This window comes from Rhinatrema bivittatum, chromosome 6 (genome assembly GCF_901001135.1).
Source record: "Rhinatrema bivittatum chromosome 6, aRhiBiv1.1, whole genome shotgun sequence".
Classification (NCBI taxonomy): domain Eukaryota; kingdom Metazoa; phylum Chordata; class Amphibia; order Gymnophiona; family Rhinatrematidae; genus Rhinatrema; species Rhinatrema bivittatum.
Window position 1 is genome coordinate 196,691,320 of NC_042620.1, and position 6,000 is coordinate 196,697,319.

General features: G+C 42.0%; 1 protein-coding gene across 1 annotated transcript in view; it reads right to left on the bottom strand.

The window, feature by feature from the left end:
• PLEKHM3 (pleckstrin homology domain containing M3) overlaps nt 1-5,665 on the bottom strand; it is a 444,523-nt gene extending 438,858 nt beyond the window's left edge. Inside the window, exon 1 of the mRNA XM_029606371.1 lies at nt 5,492-5,665. The gene's annotated coding sequence lies outside the window, so the exon portion shown is untranslated. The remainder of the gene's footprint in view (nt 1-5,491) is intronic.
• Nucleotides 5,666-6,000: the final 335 nt, after the last annotated feature.

A 6,000-nucleotide genomic window follows, 5' to 3' on the forward strand; every position in this document is an offset into this window, starting at 1 on the left:
TTGTGGACAACTTCTGGTAGTGCACATTTCCTTCTTGTTTTACCAGCTAGGGCTTTGTCTCTGCTTTCCTAAGCAAGTAAGGAACATCAGACATCAGGAACATTTATTGTTTTCTTAGAGCTCAAATGACTATCTTTTTGTTGAGTCCTAAATTTGAATCTATAACGTAAAAAATAAAAATAATCACATCCCACATTATATAAAACCTGGCTCAGCAGTCTTGCATTATTTCATGAAAAACAAATCTCCTTTATGCTAGGGCTGAACTACAAGCTGTGCTGTGTAAAGACAGGGATATATGTTTACATTAGCTTGTTTGTCAACACTATTTGTATGTAGTACTGCTACAAACAGTATTAAGAGGTTTATGCTTGCTAATGTAGCATTGCTCTAGAATAGCACTATCTGTGTCTTCTGATCTTCCTACATACAATCCTGGGGATTCACTGTGCTATATGATATAGGTGAAAGCGGTAAATGAGAGAAAGTGCTTACATGCAGAACATTTATGGAGTTCAAATATCATTGTACACAATATAAAAGAATGTGTGTATGAGAAATAATTTATTAATGGGAGGAAAAAAGGATTCAGTTAGGAGAAGAGAGGTGAACCAGATGCCTCAAAGGGGAATATAGGTATGTCAATAGGTAGAGTCCTTGTTTCAGTTTAAACCAATTTTCACCCTAATTTTAGGCTGATTAAGGAGCAGCTCTAGAGCTGCAGATGCAGTGTTTGAAAAACTGTGGGCCAAAGCACCTGCACTGTTTCAAGTCCTGCCTCCCCACCACCAAAAGCGCTGGTGCCTACAGTTTGGTGTCACTAATACAGTATTTGAAATAAGGCCATGCCCACCAGAATCACTTCCTGGCAGGTGTGGGGAAAGGGAAATGCTAGGCAGGGAATGCTGCTGAGTGGGTAAGCAGCAAAATCTACATAATACTGTTTTATTGTCCTGGCTTCTCTCCACCAAAATAAACCTCGATAATTACCCAGAAAAAATGAGTCACATTTTTTCCACTGATTTTCTCCTGTTTTGGTTCTTGACATAATAAACCCTAATAAATTCCCAGGGAAAAAAAAAAATCAAAAACAAAGGTCCCTATGAATAGGCCAAATTATTAAGAACGTAAGAAATTGCCATACTGAGCCAGACCAAGGGTCCATCAAGCCCAGCATCCTGTTTCCAATAGAAGCCAATCCAGACTACAAGTATCTGGCAAGTACCAAAAAACTAAGTAGATCCCATGCTACTGATTCCAGTAATAGCAGTGGCTATTCTCTAAGTCAACGTGATTATTTTATTTATTTAACATGTTTTGTATACCGTCATTCTGTTTCGCCATCATAATGGTTCACAATAAATACATTAATTAAACAAACGTTGTGTCTCGATCATAACAGTTCACAGTAGATACATTAGTTAAACAAACATTGAGTCGTAATAGATAACATTGTTACATCATATTTTTTTCATCGATAGAATTAATATCAGTTAATGGATTTCTCCTCCAAGAACTTATCCAAACCTTTTTAAACCCAGCTACACTAACTGCACTAACCACATTCCAGAGCTTAATTGTGCATTGAGTGAAAAATAAATTTCTCCGATTAGTTTTAAATGTACTATTTGCTAACTTCATGGAGTGCCCCCTAGTCCTTCTATTATCCGAAAGAGTAAATAACAGATTCACATATACCGTATTTTCCGGTGTATAAGATGAGTTTTTAACCCCTGAAAATCTTCTCAAAAGTTGGGGGTCGTCTTATACGCCGGGTATCGTCTTATAGGGCGTATACCATAATTGTCGCCGGTAATCCAAAGTTACAGCGTCTGGTGCATTCCCCGCACCCTCGCTCCTCGAGTCACTCCCCCGGATGCTGTAAAAGCAAGCCCCTTTTGCCCAGCACCGGCCAATCGGGGAGCGAGGGAGCACAGAATGAACTTTTTTACTGCATCCGGTGAGGGGAGGGAGTGACTCGAGGAGCGAAGGTGCGCTGCCCGACTGGTCGGTGCTGGGCAAAAGGGGCTTGCTTTTACAGCATCCGGGGGATGTGTGCAATATTTTAACTATTTAACTATTTAACTATTTAAACATTGCCATGTCCCAAATCAGAATCTTGCCACACATCTCCTGAGTGGGCACTGCAGGCAGGGCCGGAGGATCCATTAGGCGAGCAAGGCCTGTGCCTAGGGCGCCGAGACTTAGGGGGCGCCGAGGCAGGCAGCAGAATTTTGAAAGGGCAAAAAGTGCCCTTTCAAAGTTCTGTCAGCCCCCGACTCGCCCTGCCTCCCCCCCAGTGCCACCCTCCCGTCGCCCCCCCCCCCCCCCCCCCCGGTGGTCCAGCAGAGGGCCCAGGAGCGATCTGCCGCTCCCGGGGCCTCAGCTGCCACTAAGCAAAATGGCGCTGGTGACCTTTAGCCCCTACCATGTGATGGAGCCAACCAATGGCACCGGTAGTCCCTGTCACATGGTAGGGGCTGAAGAACACCGGCGCCATTTTGGTTAGTGGCAGCCGAGGCCCCGGGAGCGGCAGATCGCTCATGGGCCCTCCGCTGGACCACCAGGGGGGCATTGGGAGGGTGGCACGGGGGGGAGGCAGGGTGAGTCAGGGGCTGGCTGGCTGCCTGCCGTGGCACCCCCTAAGTCTTGGCGCCTGGTCTCCGGCTGTGCCGATCTTCCTTTCTTCAGCCAAGTGATCAGCTAGACCGGCTGCACCGATCTTCTTTCTGTGTGTGTGTGTATGTCAGAAAGGAATGGTGCTTCTGTGTGGGTGTATGTGATATGAATGTGAGAAAGGAATCTGCCAGTTTAAAAAAATGAAATGTAATAGTACATATACCTCAACTTTTGTGCTGGTAGTGCAACTTTTGAAAAGTTGGATGAAAGATGAAATTACTGAATTTTAAGCATCCCTCTTCTGGAAAATAAAAATTAACAAAGTGGGTAGAGACAAATACTAAAGCAAAAAAAAATTGAAGTATTTAAAATGTTCATCTCAGCAAAATCACAAATTTAAGATACTGATGTCAGGTGGGTTTTGTTTTTTTTTTTAAGCATAATTTAAGCATAAAGACTAGAATAGTTCCAATCTGAAACGGTTTTGCTTTTTTTTTTTTAAGCCTTTAGAAAATGTATATTTTTAAATGACTAAGACTGGAATCTTTCCATTTAAAAGGGAAACTGACTAAGGATGTCTTTCTGTTCCATATCTCCCACATGAATAATCATACGGCTGATAGTTTGAAGAAAGACACTTGCTTTATTGCCTGAAAGCGTAAAACAAGAGAAGCTGTACAGTGTGGGTGGCTGTCCCTTGGGCGGACAGAACCTGAAGGAAGGGTGTCATTTCGCCTTCTGATAGGAATGTGGTTTTCTTATTTAACGGTTGGGAGCATCACTTTCACTTTTAGTAAAAGTGAAAAATGCTGCAAGCCTGAAAGCAAGGTGCTTCTGTGAGAGTGTAATGTGTATGTGAGTCAGGGAGGGTGCTTCTGTATGTGTGTGGTGTATATGTGAGTCAGGAAAGGTGCTTCTGTATGTGTGTGGTGTATATGTGAGTCAGGGAAGGTGCTTCTGTATGTGTGTGGTATATATGTGAGTCAGGGAAGGTGCTTCTGTATGTGTGTGGTGTATATGTGAGTCAGGGAAGGTGCTTCTGTTTGTGTGTGGTGTATATGTGAGTCAGGGAAGGTGCTTCTGTATGTGTGTGGTGTATATGTGAGTCAGGGAAGGTGCTTGTGTGTGTCAATGTATGTTTGCGAGAGAGATGGAGCATGTTTTTGGCTGGCTTGTGGCTGTGAGAGAGGGCATGTATATGATTGAGCCTGTTTGTAAGTGAGATAGAACATGTGTGTGATTGAGAGCTTGTGTGTAAGTGAAATAGAGAGAGCATGTGTGTGATTGAAAGCCTGTGTGTAAGCAAGAGAGAGCAAGAGCACTGTGTGATTGAGAGAGACTGACCAGAGAGATGACTGGTATGTGTGAGAGAGACTGATCAGAGAGATGACTGGTATGTGTGTGCTTGTGTGTGTGTGTGAGAGAGAGAGAGAGAGACTGGTTGGGGAGATGATTGGTGTGTGAGACACAGAAACTGGTCCTGAGGGTGTGACTGGTGTGTGTGTGTGAGAGAGAGAAGAGACTGGTTGTAGTCCCTAAGGAAGAGGACAGCTTCAGCAGCTACTGCTGCTTCTAGTGTGGCCTGCAAGGGAAAGGAGTAGGAGAATTGCTGGAGAGGGTAAGTAAAGTTGGCTTTTTAAGTTCATTTTTCTTGATCGACTACCATTTTAATTATTGGGTAGTATGTGATGTGTCTGCTGTTTGAAATATTTTATTGGTGTTTGGTAAATCTTTCAAAATTTGCATGAGTCTTTAATTATTGGATATTCTATTCATCAGCTGTTTTGAAATTATTTTATTTGTATGAATTTATAATTATGATTAATGATTTATATATCTTGATTTTATTGATTAGTTTCACAAGGAATGGTGAAATCTTTGTTTTTCCATTGTTACACTGTATAGAGTCTGGCGTGCTGCGTTTTACAGTTCAGTTTTTGTCTGCACATTTCTATTTATACTTTATGTGGCTTTATTCTGTATTTGGTGAGGGCTTGTGTTCTGCATGCAAAGACTGAGATGAAGCATTCTTTTAGCATGTGGTTTCTCTGTAGGGATCTGTAATAGCTTGGCCTTTTCTGTTTTCCTGATAGGAGGTGTATTGATATTTTAGATTCTGGTGTAATATTTGTGGTATTCTTTTTCATAGGTGGGGTTGTTATTCTTTGAGTGTTGGCAAATATAGTACTGTGTTGATACGGGAGGCCCATGCCGAAATATATCACAATAGGTATGATGCTATATGAATTCCAAGATGCAAAGTTTTCTTGTTGGTATCACAACAACTTGTATATTAATTTTACCTCAGAATGTTATTTTTCATGTAAAATGTTATAAATGCATAATTTAAAATTGTGTATGGGGAGGGGGCGCCAGACTGTAAGGTGTGCCTAGGGTGCCTAATACCCTTGCACTGGCCCTGACTGAGGGACTTGAAGGTATCCAACAATGCGCTCTGATTAAGGGAGGGCTCTTTATTAAGCCTGTAACCTTGACATCTGGAAGTAAGGACAGGATGCCGCTTCTTAAATCACAACTCACAAGCATGACCCTATTTTGCCTCAAAAGATTTATTAATCTTAAAAAAGACAAAGATTCAAAATAATTCATTCAATCCCTTCAAGGGGAAAGCAGCCTCGCAGCTTCCGATTTTGTTTTGCCTTAAGGAGATTGTCATACCGAAGCAAGAAAAAACTGCATCGTAAAACAAAACCCCACATCCACGAGAAAATCACTTCTCCTTGACACCAAGAAAAACAAATGGCATATTGCCGTGCTAAAAAAATAAACACACGATACCTTTCCAGATAACTACGTTTTTGTTACCAAAAAATCATTACGCTCAATGACATAGGTGAATTCAAACTTTTACCTGCGCCCATGAAGCTACATTTGTCGGGCTCTGCAACATATTTCCGGACACTTCTTTGATAGAGGACCCGGTAATTTCTGCTACTCCTGTCCTCCTGCGCTTTTCCTTAGCTCTGTTTACAATCTGACTGGGTCCCCCGACCATTTCTTTCCCCACAGAAACAAGTCTTATCCTGCTCTCTGAGAAACAAGGTTCCAGCCTGCGAAAAAAAATTGAACTTCCTTACAGTATCTATCATGAGCTCCCACTCTTGCCTTTCTCGCGGGATATCAAATGAAATATTGCATCACTTCTTCACTTTTGTCATTTGCTGTATTGTGCATGTGTCATATTACTTTCTTGCAGAGCAGCAAAAACACATTTACCTTTCAAATAGCAGCATTAGTGTTACCTGTGTATTACTGCATGCAGACCATACCTGAGAACTCTCAACTTCAGCAGTTGATTGTAAGTCAAATGTAGCCCAGTTAGCATTAATAGTGGCAGAGTGGGAATCAGCAGATGGAAAA